Below are 18,376 nucleotides of genomic sequence, written 5' to 3'. Positions count from 1 at the left end.
TGAATGTCTGAATAATTCCATAATGTTGCATATATACCTCTGGTCGTGATAATCAGTTTAGAAGTCATGCAAATATTGAACTTCTGAGCTGAGTTGAGCCAATGTGAAGTGATTGCGGATCATTGATTTTAAGCAGCTAAAACAAATCCTTGAAGCCAGCTCTCCATTTGAAACTCAAAATGCAAAATTTAGGCTGTTATTCAGAAAAATGAAGCTGGAGTAGAGAGATTTTGGAGGAGGGGAGGGGAAGGTGATAACTTTTTTAGTTTGTTTTGCTTCTGTATAATATAAATATCAGTTTCAATTAACAAATTTAGTCAGAATGCAATTTTCTTGTAGAAAACTGAAAAATAGTATAAAAGGATATCAAAATGCAGACAATTAATGAGATAACTTGTGATCTGAAAGCCACAGAATTCACATCTGATTTATAAAGTTACCAATAATAAACAATATATTTCCAGAATTGCTAATGCAGAATTTTAGAATGATTCCAACAACTCTTTTGGTTTCCTCTTCTACTGGGTTAGTCAATACTTAAACTACCTTGTTTTAAGGCCATGTGTCTGATGCTTTAAATGTACATAATCTGATATGTAGCCAATCAACACAGATTTATTGAGCACATACAATGTGCCAGGCACTATGCTGGGCACTGCAGATAAAATACAAACAGAAATCTGTCCTCATAAGGCTTAGAGTTAGAAAGATTTTTAGAAGTTTTACAAGACAATGTTCCTTTACAAAACAAGAAAATCAAATAGTGTGACTTTCTCATTGTCAGGATTCTAGAGTGAGAGGCAGCGCAAAAATTGGCCTTCAGAGGTAAGGCCCTCTCCACTGAGTTACACCACTGAAAGTTCATTTCAGTTTCGTTTTCCTGGTATTAATACGTTTTTGAAGTTTGTGAAAAGATAAGATCAAATGGTTGGAGGTTGTCAGAAATACAGTGTTGATAATTTCAAAGGATAATCTGACCTCAGTTCTCAGCTAAGAACTGTATCAATAAATAATATAAACAAGGTGCAACGTATGTAATTTAGAGTGATTATTTATACTGGAATGGCTGAATATTCACCTTCAGAACATATGGATCAGAAATCTGATAAACTGTCAATATAAAATCAGTAGAAGTATGAATGCATACTATCATTATAAAAGTACAATTATTTTAAAAAACAACAAAAATTTTATATACAAAAACATTATTAAGAAAATTAAAATAAATAAGTGGGAAATAGCTAAATAACTTTACTTAAAAATTTTTTTAACAACTTTATTGGAATATAGTTGCTTTACAATGTTGTGTTAGTTTCTGCTGTATAACAAAGTGAATAAGCTATATATATATATACATATATCCCCATATTCCCTCTCTCTTGTGTCTCCCTCCCGCCCTCCGTATCCCACTCCTCTAGGTGGCCACAAAGAACAAAGATGATCTCCCTGTATGATGCAGCTGCTTCCCACTAGCTATCTATTTTACATTTGGTAGTATATATAAGTCCATGCCACTCTCTCACTTCGTCCCAGCCTACCTTTCCCCATCCACGTGTCCTCAAGTCCATTCTCTACATCTGCATCTTTATTCCTGTCCTGCCGCTAGGCTGTTCATAACCATTTTTTTTTTAAGATTCCATATATATGTGTTAGCATATGGTATTTGTTTTTCTCTTCCAGACTTACTTCGCTCTGTATGACAGTCTCTAGATACTTCCAATTCACTACAAATAACTTAATTTCGTTTCTTTTTATGGCTGAGTAATAATTCCATTGTATATATGTGCCACATCTTCTTTACCATTCATCTGTCAATGGACACGTAGGTTGCTACGTGTCCAAAGCAACATAAGTTGCTTCCATGTCCTGGCTATTGTAAATAGTGCTACAGTGAACATTCTGGTACATGACATTTTTTGAATTATGTTTTTCTCTGGGTATATGCCCAGTAGTGGGACTGCTGGGTCATATGGTAGTTCTATTTTCTGTTTTTAAGGAACCTCCATAATGTTCTCCATAGTGGGTGTATCAATTTATATTCCCACCAACAGTGCAAGAGGGTTCCCTTTTCTCCACACCTTCTGCAGCATTTATTGTTTGTAGATATTTTGATGATGGCTATTCTGACCGGTGTGAGGTGATACCTCATTGTAGTTTTGACTTGCATTTCTCTAATGATTAGTGATGTTGAGAATCCTTTCGTGTATTTGTTGGCAATCTGTATATCTTCTTCAGAGAAATGTCTACTTAGGTCTTCTGCCCGTTTATGGGCTGGGTTGTTTGTCTTTTTGATATTGAGCTGCATGAGCTGCTTGAATATTTTGCAGATTAATCCTTTGTCAGTTGCTTCACTTGCAAATATTTTCTCCCATTCTGAGGGTTGTCTTTTTGCCTTGTTTATGGTTTCCTTTGCTGGGCAAAGCTTTTAAGTTTCATTGGGTCCCATTTGTTTATGTTTCTTTTAATTTCTCTTTCTCTATGAGGTGGGCCAAAAAGGATCTTGCTGTGGTCTATGTCATAGAGTGTTCTGCTTATGTTTTCCTCTAAGAGTTTTATAGTGTCTGGCCTTACATTTAGGTCTTTAATCCATTTTGAGTCTATTTTTGTGTATGATGTTAGGGAGTGTTCTAATTTCATTCTTTTACATGTAGTTGTCCAGTTTTCCCAGCACCATTTATTGAAGAGGCTGTCTTTTCTCCGTTGTATGTTCTTGCCTCCCTTGTTATAAATTAGGTGACCATATTTGCATGGGTATATCTCTGGACTTTCTATCCTGTACCATTGATCTATATTTCTGTTTTTGTGCCAGTACTCTACTGTCTTCATTACTGCAGCTTTGTAGTATAGTTTGAAGTCAGAGAGCCAGATTCCTCCAGGTCCGTTTTTCTTTCTCAAGATTGCTTTGGCTACTTGGGGTCTTTTGTGTTTCCCTAAAATTTGTGAAATTGTTAGTTTTAGTTCTGTGAAAATGCCATTGGTAGTTTGATAAGGGTTGTATTGAATCTGTAGATTGCTTTGGATAGTATAGTCATTTTCACAATGTTGATTATTCCAATCCAAGAACATGGTATATCTCTCCATCTGTTTGTATCATCTTTAATTTCTTTCATCAGTGTCTTATAGTTTTCTGCATACAGATCTTTTGTCTCCTTAGGTATGTTTATTCCTACGTATTTTATTCTTTTTGTTGCAGTGGTAATTGGGAGCGTTTCCTTAATTTCTCTTTCAGATTTTTCATCATTAGTGCGTAGGAATGCAATAGGTTTCTTTGCATTAATTTTATATCCTGCTACTTTACCAAATTCATTGATTAGCTCTACTAGTTTTCTGGTAGCATCTTTAGGATTCTGTATGTATAGTATCGGGTCATCTGCAAACAGTGACAGTTTTACTTCTTCTTTTCTGATTTGGATTTCTTTTATTTCCTTTTCTTCTCTGATTGCTCTGACTAAAACCTCCAAAACCATGTTGAATAACAGTGGTGAGAGTGAGCAACTTTGTCTTGTTCCTGATCTTAGAGGAAATGGATTCAGTGTTTCACTGTTGAGAACGATGTTGGCTGTGGGTTTGTCTGATATGGCCTTTATCATGTGGAGGTAGGTTCCCTCTATTCCTAATTTCTGGAGAGTTTTTCGTAAATGGGTGCTGAATATGTCAAAAGCTTTTTCTGCATCTATTGAGATGATCATATGGTTTTAATTCTTCAATTTGTTTATATGGTGTATCACATTGATTGATTTGTGTATGTTGAAGAATCCTAGCATTCCTGGGATAAACCCCACTTGATCATGGTGTATGATCCTTTTAATGTGCTGTTGGATTCTTTTTTCTAGTATTTTGTTGCAGATTTTTGCATCTATGTTCATCAGTGATATTGGCCTGTAGTTTTCTTTTTTGTGACATATTTGTCTGGTTTTGGTATCAGGGTGATGGTGGCCTAGGCAGGACACCTAGGCGGGTTGGGGGGTGACTTTTGAGCATGGGACAGGGCCTAGTCTCAGGATCCACACAGCCGGAAGAGGCTTTGGGGGTGGGGCCTAGGTGGCACGATATTCAAGCATGGGGCAGGGCCTCTGCTTAGGACCTGCGGGGCGAGGCAGTACTTACAAAGGGGGGCCTCTGGAGTGCGGAGTTCTGAAGTTTGGAGGTAAGGCCCTGGTGAGGATGTGTGGGTGGTGTTTAGGCCTAGTGTGTTGGACGAGGTCTCAGAAGGGGTCTCTGAGTGTAGAGGTGGGGGCCTGGGTGGGAATGTAGGGGCAGGGCTTGGGCTCTGCACGGCAGGAGGGAGGCTCCGAGGGCAGAAGATTAGGCCCGGGAGCCCAACAGGCTCCCCAGTGCCTAAGTTGACAGGGAAAGCACTGGCCGTGTTCCCTTCTGTTCCTCTGTGCCCCCCGCCTACTGTCTTCTCCATGGTCTCTCCCATTGCTGCTGGACCCCTAACTGTGGGTGGGTCCTGCTGGGTATAGGAACTCCCTTCCTATAACCACCCCTCAGGGGTGCCAGTCCTTAGGTCTGACCTTTACTTTTTTGCTCCCCCTTCCCTCCCTCCCACTCCCTCAAGACCTGCACAGCTGGAGGGGGCCTCGGTGGGCAGAGGAGCAGGCTCAGGATCTCAGCAGGCTTCCAGGGGTCCAAGTGGGTGGGGGAAGCCTGGTCATTCTCGCTTTTAGTCCTCTGCCCTCCCAATGGTCCCCCAATTTCCCCCTTCAGGCATGGGATCCCTTCCCTTCACACAGCCACCCCTCAGGGACACCAGTCCCATCCAGCCTCCATTTCTCCTCCCCCTTCACTCCCCCCCCACCATGCCCCACGTCCTACCCAGTCACTAGGGGTTCCTCCCGTCCCCTTAGGTGTCTGTGGTCCCCCACTGGTACCTCGTAGGTGTCCTAGGTTTGCAGAGACGTGAATTCTGCATCCTCCTAGTCCACCATCTTGACTCCACCCTGAAATAGTATATGTAGCTTAGCCAATAGATGTTTTTTCGAATGAAAATAATAATATAAGGAAATACAGATTTGATTATATAATTATCCTAATCTTTATAGTATTGTTTTTTATATTTGCATTCAAAACCACAAAAAGCAATTTTAGGTACATTATTTAATTTTTAATGAGATAATTCCATTTAGGTCATGATTTTTTCATGTAAAATTTATTTTTATAAATTCTTTACATGTTGCAAGAATGGATTAAAGGCAAATTTCAAAATTTCATAAGAAAATCTTTAAAAGAAAGCACAACATTCCAGATAAAGTGTATTTGATCCAGTAAAGAATATAAAAAGAAGAAATAAAAGAAAAATGTTTCAGAGAAAAATGAGTTTTTCTCACCACCATGTCAAACATTTTGGATCCGAAGGCAAGCGTACAAAAAGGAAGCCAAGGGCTCCCCTGGTGGCGCAGTGGTTGAGAGTCTGCCTACCGATGCAGGGGATGCGGGTTCGTGCCCTGGTCCAGGAAGATCCCACATGCCGCGGAGTGGCTGGGCTCGTGCTGAGCCTGCGCGCCTGGAGCCTGTGCTCTGCAACGGGAGAGGCCACAACAGTGAGAGGCCCACATACTGAAAAAAATAAATAAATAAAAATAAATAAATACATAACAAGGAAGCCAAGAATCATATGTCTAAATACTTAAAAGTTAACAATCTTTCTTGATAATATAATTTCATAAAAGCATAATTGAAAAGTTATAAGTCCAAGGTTTCTAATAATGCAAAATCATAAAAATATTAGATAATTTTAATTAAGAACTTCATGTAATAATTGTTTAACAGATGATTTTCACCAGAAAGTCTCTTGAAATGTCTCATTCAATTTTTGAAGACCAATTATTTTTCTGGCATAATGACTTTTCCAGCCTCAGTCTCACTAAATAAACAGTCTATAAGTGATATTTCCGTATTACAGAGTAGTATGACATATTATATGGTTCACATGAGAGAAAAGAAATTCATTATTATTTTGTTTAGATAGTATGGTACAAAAGTATACCTAAGCAAAATAAGATAAGCAATAAGTCAGGAATACACCTTTAGGGTAAAATCAAGGTTAAACACTGAAATACTTCAAAAGATGGGGGAACAGATCCAGCACAGAATACACCATTTCACAGAAGATGTCCCCTCCTATTCCCTGTTGCTTCACATATATAAGCAAAGCAAAGCATTTTGGATTCATTCAAACCTGGCATACAATTCAGACTTGTTCTTTGCAAGATGTTCTGTCTAGAAACTGTTGTGTCAAATAAGTTGTTGAGCCTGACTTTTCCTGAAACTGTAAAGTCCAAATATCATTTTATGTTGAAGCTGACATATACATTATTAAACAAAAATGTTATACTTGACAAATATTTCCTGTAAGTACACCAAAACTACAAATTCAGAATACAGAATTGTTTGTAGAATATTATCTTTGTTATTTAGAACATATTCATAGAAAAAACTAGAAGAAATCTTACCTTCAGCATTGATGAGATTTTTAGGTGTTTTAAAATTTTTCTTTATCATTTGCTATATTAAAATGGTGCAAAAATGTTTTAAATGTGTTGAACACTTAAAAACCCTTCAGCAAGGTACAGAAATATTGATTTATGTTGACACAAAGCCATTAATTAAAACTGGTTTTGAATGAATGATCAACTAGCTTCAATTCTACCTAATAGTATTAAGAACCCACTCACTACTTAATCTCAAATAAACTCTCATGGGAAGTCTTGTCAACAGTCTTTCTGTAATCAAGATATTACCTATTCTAGACCAACATGAATTATACAAATAAAATTAGTACTTGTTAAGCACAATTTTGTTGATTTATTTAGAAGGTAAGAAAAATGCATATGTACTTGGCTCTTTTCAAATACTTAATTCAACAGATATTTTTGAGAACAGATATTTTGAGTTCATTTCCAGGTGTTATGTTCCAGAGATGAGATGTGGTCCCTACAGGAGTTCATGGTTTTATAAAGGAGAGAAGTATAACTGTTACACATTTATATTCTCTGTGTGTGCATGTAGGGCATATTTTAGATAGCTGATATATAGAAGAGATACACATACACACAAATATACACATACAATAATATATATGCATATATGTATATGTTTATATACATTCTGGACATATTTATTTTTTGGATAAAGAATAAATTCAATGAAAACTAGATTTGTATTTGCCAGGACTTACCAAGTCACTCAGTACATACAAACAGTTTTAACAAGGTTGCCTGTACTTTGTGAAATCAAAGCTGAAATGTGAGTCTTTTCTACTTTTCATACGTCTGCCTGTACTCCCCTGGTAGACCCATGGGCAGGGGCGGAGCGGAGTGAATTTAGTGATGTTGCCCCAAATTCCCAACAGTGAAAGCATGATTGGATTTGAGCCTCAGTGCTCACATTTATGAGTCCTGTGACAGTAAACATTGTAGTTCACTTGGCTGAGGCTTACTTTCCTCACCTGTATGCTAAAGATTTATTTCAAAGAATAAATGAGATAATTAAGTGAGATTAAATACACTGATTGGCACAGTGTCTGACACATATTAACGTAGTAAGTTCTCAGTTATAAACATGTATGTATGCACATATGTATAAAAAAAAAGCATGAGGTGCAGAAAGTTAAGTAAAACGGCTCATGGTCAGCTAAAAAAAAAATGATAGGGACTGTGTGAATCCCAGGTTTATGCCATTTCCATAGCAACTTGAAACTCCTAAATTTTCAAGATGAGAGCCATTATTACTCTTCCTTGATTCCATGGGATTAAATATACTGTTCACCTACTTTGTGTCAGGCACTAGTCTAAGTATTTTACGTAGGATTTATTGATTCTTTGTAATCAATATTTGATCTTGAATTTGAACTGTACATCATAAGTTTTATCTAGTTTTTCTTATATGGTTACAAATTTTAGTGATTTTGGCATACACACAATATAGTCAGGAAATCTACTTTTGTATGTGGACTCTAACATGAAAATGTGTAGGAACTTTCCTACACTCATTCAAATGAAAACATGTTCAATTCCCTAGAAACAAAATAGAGGCTTCAAATATCTTGAAAATTATTTTGTACTTTACACTGCTCATGGCTGAGTCCCAGTTATCCTATTCGGCTAAATGCAAAGAAGTCTTACTGCTTTAGTTTGCAGTAATACATCTGTCAGTTAGAAATGCCTGCAAGACAATCACTCAGTAACATTAACTGAGTATCCACTTTGCACAAAATACTGTACATTGTTAAGTAGCCTTGATATTACCAATGGTGCCAAAAAGCCAGACTGTTACAAAGGTGTTATTTGATATTTGTGTTGTTTGATACCGTTTTGGCATTTTAGTTAGTTTTCTGTTATTTAAAGTCTAATATTTTTTAAACTGATTATATACCCACCAAATTATCTGCATATCAAGTCAGAATAACTTCATATCCATACAAGGTATCCATACAAAGTGAAAAATCAAACAGTTGTACCTTTAATACTTGTAAATTACCATCTATCTCCAGTTGGAAACTCTTCCTGAAACACAAATACATGGATGGCATTCCTCTGCTTCAAATCTTTCAAGAATTCTTCATAATCTACACCACTCTTTTTTTTTTTTTTCTTTTTTGCGGTACACGGGCCTCTCACTGCTGTGGCCTCTCCCGTTGCGGAGCACAGGCTCCAGACGCGCAGGCTCAGCGGCCATGGCTCACGGGCCCAGCCGCTCCACGGCATGTGGGATCTTCCCGGACCGGGGCACGAACCCGTGTCCCCTGAATCAGCAGGCGGACTCCCAACCGCTGCGCCACCAGGGAAGCCCTACACCACTCTTTCTTATTAAAGGGGTCTAAGAAAGATGATCTGTATCAGAATCCCCAGAGATGGAGGCTAAAAACTGGCATTCTTGCCTCCTAACAGAGTAGAATTCCCAAGGATGCTGCCTAGAATCCATATTTTTAATAAGCACCCTTCATGATTGTTTTGCACAGGAACTTTTCTTTGCTCCTGGATGCACAGGATCCTGCCCATGACACCTGGCATGATTTATAAAGACCTTGATAATGAGGTCCCCTATTTGCCATTTACAGCCTCATTTCCCAATGACCACTTTGCCAGTTATTAATTGATTGCCCTTTAGAGTCAAATCCACTTTTCTTCCAACTGCTTCGTGATACTGGCCTTGAACCCTGTAAACATTTCTCACTGGTCAGCTGCTGCACTGTGAGGCATTATGAACAGAGGGTGCTGGAGGGACACTGCAAGGTCATTATCAGGCGCAGGTCTATTGCTGGTTCTGAGTGCTATTTTTGCAGGCTACTTCCAGGCTTCTATGGCAAGGTTGCCACAGGTTTGTCCCAGTGGTGTTCCTTCTCCAGCAGGCATGGCTGGCACTCCAGAAGGTGGTTTCCTGCTAGTCAGCTCTGTACCGTGGTATCCTAGCCACCCTCTCTCCCATCTTGTGGGCAGCAACAACTCCCTGTCCTTTGAAGAGTGACTCTGAGTCTTGGAGGAAACCCTCCTCTATGTTTCTTTCTTCCTTAAATTCTTTCCTCAGTCTAAAAGGTAGTAGCTACTCTCAATCTTCTCTATCTCTATATTCTTTGGAATTCCCTTTTGCCTCTAATAAATTTCAGATTTTTGTGCAACCTTCTTTCTGGATGCTCTCTGACCCGTTCTTATTTTACAGTATCTTCCAGAATCAAGTCAAAGATCACCTCTTCAAGATTGCCTTTTTTAGTTTCTTTAGATAAAGAGGAGAACTTTCCTCTCTGTGCTCTCATAGGGCCTCTGTCATCTCTCTTCTACAGCATTTATCTCCCATAAGCAAAATCGTTTATTTAATTCTCTGCCACTCTCCGTAGACTTTGAAACTGAAGCAGCAGTATTCTATCATTTAAGTGTCCACATCACCTAACACGTGCTAGGTATCTAATAAACCATTTGTTCCATGAATAGCTGCTGCTGCTTTTTCTTCTTCTTCCTCCTCTTCTTCTTCTAAATTTATTATTTTAATGAGGGAGGTTTTGAGGGTATATAATTTTGGGGAAGTGTTCTTTATCTCCATTCTGTATAGACTTCCTCAGGGCTGACTGAGCTTTTTGTTTTGTCTGAATCCACAGAGCAATATGCTTTGTAGATAAAGAAGCGAGCACACTATAGTGATTTCTGTTACATTGAACACTGAGCTGTTAGGAATTGGACCGATGCCAGGACACATTTCTCATTGACAGTTAAACACCCATCAACTGGTAACGATGACTCCTAGTCACTTGTGACATGGACCAGGCAAAAAGGCTATGATCTAGATGGGAAAGGTATTTGATCTCATCACTCATCCTTGGAGCCATTCACTGCCTCAGAGTGTTGGATGACTAGAGCCCTCAATGAACAGAAAGCTACAAATTACAGGATTGTTTATTAGACATACACACATGCTGTTGTAAAGAATACACATATGCTTTCTATTTGCTTTATGTGTGTGTGTTTTTGGTAAACATTAAACATTTTCTCAGCTATTAAATTCTAGTTTTCAGGAGTAGCAAAACTGTTGCATGATATACACAAAGAAAGTTGGTGTCAAAAGGGAATGATCTATGTTTTACACAGTATTTCCTTCTCAACAGTTGATTTTAAAATGTTAATATTAGTTTTTTAAAAATATTAAACTACTATTGCATATACAAAATGAGTATAATGGCAAGGAATGTTTTTCAGAACACAATCATTTGGAAGTCTGTACTGCACAGAGTAAGGTCAAGTTTGGTTTCTCAAGCAAGTAAAATGCAATTGACTTCAGTACATTTTTAAGACTCTTCCAGCACTAATAATAATAAGGAGCTGCCTTATTATTTTTGTCAAAGAATCTATGCTTTATCGAAGGATTTCAGAACCTTTGGATTTTCACTCCTCTTTTGTGAGGAAATTACTCAATTTCTCAACTATGGAAAGTAATATGACAATCAGTGGCATTTCATTTGTCCCTAATATTCCATAAACTATTGGCTAGAACATGATGCAGAGCTGTACTTTGGATAGGATACTATTTAGTTTGTTTCTAAATTATGGGTATTTAATATTGTAAAACAAAACTGTGTAATATGCACATTCAACAAATTTATCACTATATATTACACATTATCACTATATAATACCTACTTTTTTCTGTATATCATTTAGTTTATTCCTCAAAACTGTGAAGTTAATAAAATAATTTATTTTATATATTAGAAAATAAGATTCAGATAAGCAAGGAAACATTGATTCAAATTAGTAACATTCTAAAATCACTTTGGGGGTCAGAAAATATATGAGATATGAAAAATTAAATAATTGAAGAAATTTTCCTTTGCCTGGGAAAAAACCCCTAAAAACTTCGGTTAAGGATAAGTTTTAATACTGTGACACTAAAATTTACCAGAATGAAAATCAAACACACCATTAGAATGGTTCCTAATTTGGTATCTAGCATACGTTTACCTCCTTTTCCCAGTTTTTCTTGGAGCACCACGGGTGAAGCTGAATTACTGCACTACGATTTGTACCTTCCTGCAGCACAGCAGAGGGGTTAAAAGCTTGTAGTCAGACTACCTGAGTTAGTTGCCTAGCTCTTGCACTTTCTAGCTGAGTGAATTTAGGCATGCTATTTACACATTCCGTTCCTCAATTTTATTATTTGTTAAATGGAAATATAAATATCACCTATCTTTGAATTTGTTATGTGGATTAGATGACATCTTATTTAGCAAACATTCATTGCTAGCTCTTAATCTTCATTTTTTAAAAAAAATTAAGTATTATGATCAATAATTTAGTCTTTACCAGATAGCTTAATTACAAATATATGTACATTTAATTGTCACAAGTTCCTTTTACATGATTTTTGCTAGGTTCTATATTTAATTTTTGAAAGAGGTTATACATTTTTTAAAAGTGTGTTTTGCTTAAGCACTATAAAGGTACCTTGTCTACTCAACAACAATGCATCAAGTAGGTTTAACTGATTAACAAGTCAATGGATGCTAATGACTTCTGATTGTCTCCCAGTATTGCTTAATGCCATGGTGCAAATCAATTAATGGTGCAAAATTTGCAAATTTTATTGTTTTAATATGCTTTAAGTTTTTCAGACATGATTATAAATAGTCATTCTAAAGGCAGATTATAAAAATGCAAATTCATTTCTATTATGATCTGCATATGATAATATGCAAAGCACTTCAATTGCTACAACATTATGATTTTTTTTTTTTTTGCATTTTGAAGAGTTGCAAAGGGCAAAAGTTGTAAACATACACAAATCAGGATTATATTCTGATTTGACACCTTTACCTGACATGTCTCCATATATCAGAACTTACCTTTCAAACTGCGGAAGAACTAGGTTGTGAAAGGTTGTGAGAGATGTCAAACTATGGTGCCAAACAACTCTTATCTCTAGACGTGTCAAGGTCAGCCTTCATTAAAGGTCCCTGATCTTGCCCACAACAGTATGGAAACCTAAACAGAGAGGTCTCACTGCCAATCATTATTTAGGGTTTGTTGCTGCCTTTTGGAACAGTCATCATAGGAATTAAAGTGAATTCATTAATATACTTGAGAAAACTACAGGCTCTGATCAGTAGGAAAACTTAAGTTTTTCATTTAATTTTATCTGGCTCAAATGAAGCCAGAAAGTATCTTATGTAATTACCTTTCTCATTCTGGAAGGATATTAAGATGCAGTCTTTTTTTCTATTAAAATATATTTTTAAAAAACATTTCCAAAGCAAATCTCAGTGTGTTTTTATATTGTTGAAGAAAAGTTAAGGCAGAATTTCAGGAATGAATGTATGGATAAACTTTATATAAGAATTTTATACATCAAGAAAAAAACACAAAAAACAAAAAACTCTGGGATTGTTTACCAACTAAAATGGCTAATGTTTCCATCTCTCCAAAGCAGTGTTAGTATAGAAATTGCATTACTATGTTTACTTTACATTGATTAATGTGGTTATATAATTTTCTCCCTACTAGTCTCTTATTGGTTTTTCTATGTTTTTATTTTCACTCCTGTTTTAAAATGGTCATAATATATCTGAACTATCTCTATTTATTGTCTTCATTGAGTACAAGAGGAAATCTGATCTCCCTGATAATATTAACTAAAATTTACAACATAATGTATAGTTAATAAAGTGTTTTTCAATTAACCATGATGATGATGATGATATTTTTTAAATTTCTCTTTTAGTTAGAGCACTTGACTCATTTTGTTATTCCTATTTATTGGCAACACCAAATAGGTAAAAATAAGTCTTCTAACACATAGTTGATCTCACACACTCTGGTTGTCAATTGAGCATATTCTAGTCTAGTTAACATCCACCTGAGTATAGCAATTCCTTACTGTGAATGTCTATGTTCAAGATACTTTATAGTAGATGCAATTCTTGCAATACCTTGTAAGTGAGGCATGTGTCGTCCGACATAGATAAGAAAGCAGCTAAGACAGAGAAGATAGATGATGTACCCTTAGTCACCCAACTAGGATGTGGCAGATCTCCTATATAAACTCTGGTTTCTCCTTCAACTACGTGACACAGCATTTATGAAAACTGAGTCCCGTTTCCAGAGTCAAAGTGGATGTAGCCCCCTTACTAAATGCACAAACTTGGACAAGTTGCTTTACTTTTTTCAATCAGAATTTCCTCCTCTTTGTAAATATAAAATTAATCCTGGCCAAATTCCCAGAAGTGATGTACAGTAATGAGCATAGCTGCTGCCCAGCAATTGGCACTAAAAGCTGCAAATTACTTTATTACTGTTTTTTTCTCCCTCCCTTATTTCTACTTTTTCCCCTCCCATCTTCTTTCTCTGGCATGAAAGAGTAAAATAGATGTCCAAGTTCAATTTCTGGCTCCATTTTGTTGCAACCTATGTGACTTTGGGGACATTATTCTACCATCTGAACTAGTTTTCTTATATCATAAACAAGGGATATCCAGGTAGAATATGGACAATGTTTAGTGTACAGTAGATAATAAATATTGGTTCCTTCCTTTCATCTTTGTATTTTTAAGTATGAAGTTCTATGCAAATGTCAGGTCTTATTATTATTAGGAGCTGAAAGAGTGTTATTAAATTTACATGTAATCTGATATCCAGAGGGACCCAAAAAATGACATTTAACTTCTTGTGTTCTAACTTTTCAAGTGCCATTTGCCAACACGATGTCATGGTTGCTTGCTGATTATTTAGAAAACAGTACTTGTTTCTTTTCTAGACAGGAAAAAGTATTCTCTCCTTAATCTACACTTTCAGTTGTACAGTAGACACCAATCTCTCATATATTATTTGAGCATTGGTCCTTTCCAAATACATTTCCAGTGCAGAGATTTTATTATTCTAAGATTGATATCTTGCCCCTTTGTCTCTATATTAATTCTCTTTATTTTATTTATGAAATCTCAAGATCTAGTTCTTCTTCTTAAATTAGCTAATTTAATATTCCCATAGCTGCTTTGTTTGTTAACTCTTTATCAACTCTGCCATGTTTTTCTAGGCATTTTTCATCTTTGGCCATTTTCCTCATTCTCTATTTCCCCTTCTTTTTATTTCCTCTCATTTTCTATTATCTGTGTCCTTGCCTTTAGTTCCTCTAATATCTTTTTTTTTCCTTCCTTGCCACTTCTTCCTGGCTGTGATCCAATCTCCCCTCTTCCAAATAAAAAAAAATGACTATTTTTCAGAATATACAGACAAGGTGGATTAAAGGAGGTAGGTAGTATATTTGTAAAGAACATAAATGTTTATATAACATAAAATACATGGCAAAAGAAAGATTCTAGGCTTGGAAGTGATTCGTGTGGGTAGCTAGAATTTTCTGTGACAGATATATTTCCAATGCTAACGAGTAGACGTTTGATGTGTGTCCAGTAAATGAAAGCTTGTCTGAGAAGACCTTGGAGAAATCATAACCTTGCTAGGAGGTAGTACAAAATTAATTCTGTATTTTTAGTGCTTTCAATTTCTTACATGTGATTCCATTGTTATGTCACTCCTGTCACTTGACAACAGTGCAAGGTGGCTTAGTGATGTTATCTTTCTGTGTTTCATTGTTAGTTGCATGGAATGTATTTAGCCATTCATGCTGCTGTCTGTTTTCTGGTGTTCCTGTTGCCTTTAAAGTCTTTATTTTTTCTGCACCTTGTTCAAGATGAATTTGCAATATTTTTCTAGGTATGAGCTGCAACTTGTGAGGTTGAAACATATGACATTGACAGCTCTTTTTATCAAGTGCCAAATTTTTGAGTTTTTTCCTTAGATATTTTTGAAAGCAAAATTTATGTTCATGTAAATAGATAACTGAACCAAGACATTGTTTTAATAAATTTACTGCTAAATTCTCATGAAATACTTGTTCGATTTCTCAATATATGTAAATATGTACTTCTATAAAATAATTCTAATGTATTGTATTCGTATAGAATTGTAATAAATTTTCACATATATCATCTTCTTTGAGATTCACATAAACTCTGTGAAGTAAGTAAAGCAGATATTGTTCCTCCTATTTATAGATGAGATAAGGGCTTCCAGAAGTTTTTGGACATTCTCAAGGTCACATGGCTAGAAAAAATTTGAAACTGGAATACTTAGGCCCACTATATTTATTCATAATTCATTGCTTTGTTCCACCAAAATTTAAAACCATTGATATAAGTTTGTATAGTATGTACCTGCCTTAATGACTTTGAATAAAAAAATCATTCATATTTTCTGTCACCATTATCATAACAGCTATAATTTGCCAGCCACCATACTTACATTATTTCTCATTCTTACAGCAGACCTATAATCCAAGTCTAAGTAATCCCAATTTATGGACAAGGAAGACAGTGTCAGAGAGTTTTAATAACATGTCCAAAGTTATTATCTCAGGAACTAAAAGCACTGCTCTTGCTCTTTTGTTCGACTGTGTCATATGGCTTGCAGGATCTTAGTTCCCCAACCAGGGATTGAACCTGGCCCTCAGCACTGAAAGCAGGGAGTCCTAACTGCTGGACTACCAGGGAATTCTCACGAGTCTTGCATTTTAACTTGCTCTACATCTGTCTGAGTGTGTATTTTTTTCTTTCTGCACTAAACAACATAATTTCTAGATAACTTCTTTAGTACCATGCTGTTTTATAGTTAGGAAACCTATTTTACAACTGTTACTCAGTTAAAAAGGAAAAAAAAGAGAAAAATAAGTTACAGTATATCACCAGCAGAACTTCCAGGTAATGTTCTCTCTAAATCCACTACTCTAATACTTATTTTTGCATCAGGGAATCTGTGATCACATCAGTGACTTGGATTCATGTACAGTGATCTACCTCCAAGTGACCACTGAGACCAGATGCAGACTGAGATAGATACAAAATGATCAGAATATCTCACACAAACACATGCATGTACACACATGTACACACATACATTGCTCAAAATCCAACCTGTCACATTTCAGTGATATCAATTATATTTGTTTCTATTGCTATGGAAAAATTACCATAAACTTAGTAGTGTAAAATGATATGAATTCATTTTCTCACAGTTTCTGTGGATCAGGAGGCTAAGCAGTAGGACTAATCTGGGTCCTCAGCTCAGGGTCTCCATAGATCTCCACACTGCAGTCAAAGTGTCAGCTGGGTTGTTTTTCCTTCTGGACCTGCGTTTGTCTTGCACCAACTGAAGAAAAATGTGTAACCTAAACGTTGAGAATTATGTTTTATTCAGTGGACTTACAGAGGACTTAAGCCTCAGTAAGGACTTAAGGATGCAGCCTCTCAGATAGTTCTGAGGGACTGTTACAAAGAGGTAAAGGAAGAGCCAGGATATATAGGAGTTTTTGCTGAAAAACATCAACATGTATTCGGACATCAAATGATTACTGTTAATCACACAAATCAGACATCTCAAGTTAATGATTTAAGTGTTCCTATGTATGGGAAGATGCAAAAGTCTGGGTCCACTGAAATTATTCCTGTTTATTATTATTATTTCAGCTGTAAGAAATTTATTTTTTAACATGTTTATTTGCTTATATTTTTCATGGAAAGGCATTTTATTTCAAATATACCAGTGTGTATATGTCAATCCTAAACTCTTGTTTTTCCCCAACCTGAATTCCCCCCAAAGTGCATCATAGGGGACAGCTGCAGTGTCTGATGGCTTGATGGCCACTACATCCTTTGTTTACTGAAATGACAGGTGACATTCTTTGTCCACATTTTCAACTTGATGTGGTTGTTGGCAAAGATAAGTTCCTTCCAGTTGTAGGACTGAGGTCCCTGTTCTCTTGCTGACTGTCAGCAGAGGGTTACTCTTAGCCCCCCCCAGACTACCTCCATTCCTTTGCCATGCTGCCCTTTCTCAGCTCCTCTCACTACATGGTAGCTCACTTCTTCAGGGCTGGCAGGAGGATTTCTTACTCTGATCTGCTAAGACAGAGCTGTATGTAATGTAACACAATTACAAAGTGACTATCTCCAAACCTTTGCCATATAACGTAACCTAATCAAGACAGCAATTGCCCTACCAATTTTACCATATTCTCTTGCCTACAGGTAAGTCACAATTCTACCCACGGTCAAGGAGAGGAGATTATAAAAGGACATGATGGATTGGGAATCATATTTTGTCTAACATATCAATTCACCAAGCAGAATTTTCTAAGAGGAACAAATAAGTGTCACCTTCTCTTTCCATTTAATCTGGTGGGAAGATGTGTTAACTGACAGTAGAGAATCTGACACAGACGAGTTAGTAGAGAATCTGACACAGAGGAGTTTCTTGAGGAGAATAAAGTTTTCCCTTGTCCATCTATGGCAAATAGCTGAGGGTGCTTTCACTTCACTTTTCACGATTCTCTGTTGAAAATTTATCTTGTCATCACCTTTTGCTCTTTCTCTTCTACTTGCAAACTAATGCATTTCTGATGATGTGAATACATTGTAAAAAGTAACAATTAGTGCCAAATAAGCTGCATATATATGTTTTAGTATAAGAATAAAAAGTCTTCAACTCTGAAACATTTAAAATCATATTTACCAATAAGTTTTTTTTAATGTGTATATATAAAGTAAGAGTGCTGGTGAGTTTTAAAATATTCTTAAACATTACCTTATGTGCTTTGTTTCTGCAAAATATCTTTCGTTTTAGCCAAGACTATAATAGGGTAAGTTTCCACAATAATAGTATTTCTGAGAAAACACAGTTTCCCAACTGATAGGTATATTCAACTGTAAGAGTTTCCACTCCCTGATAATTCAAGAGTCAGGGTCTAAGATTTACTAACTGTGGGTCGACTTATCATCATGGAAGCCTTATTTGTAGTTCAGTACCCTTACTGGCTGAGGGTCTGAGTGACTGTAATACTG

The sequence above is a fragment of the Mesoplodon mirus genome, assembly GCF_964341445.2.
Source record: "Mesoplodon mirus genome assembly, chromosome: 16".
Classification (NCBI taxonomy): Eukaryota; Metazoa; Chordata; class Mammalia; order Artiodactyla; family Ziphiidae; genus Mesoplodon; species Mesoplodon mirus.
The sequence above is the reverse complement of the archived record's forward strand: the minus strand, read 5'-3'. Positions refer to the sequence as shown.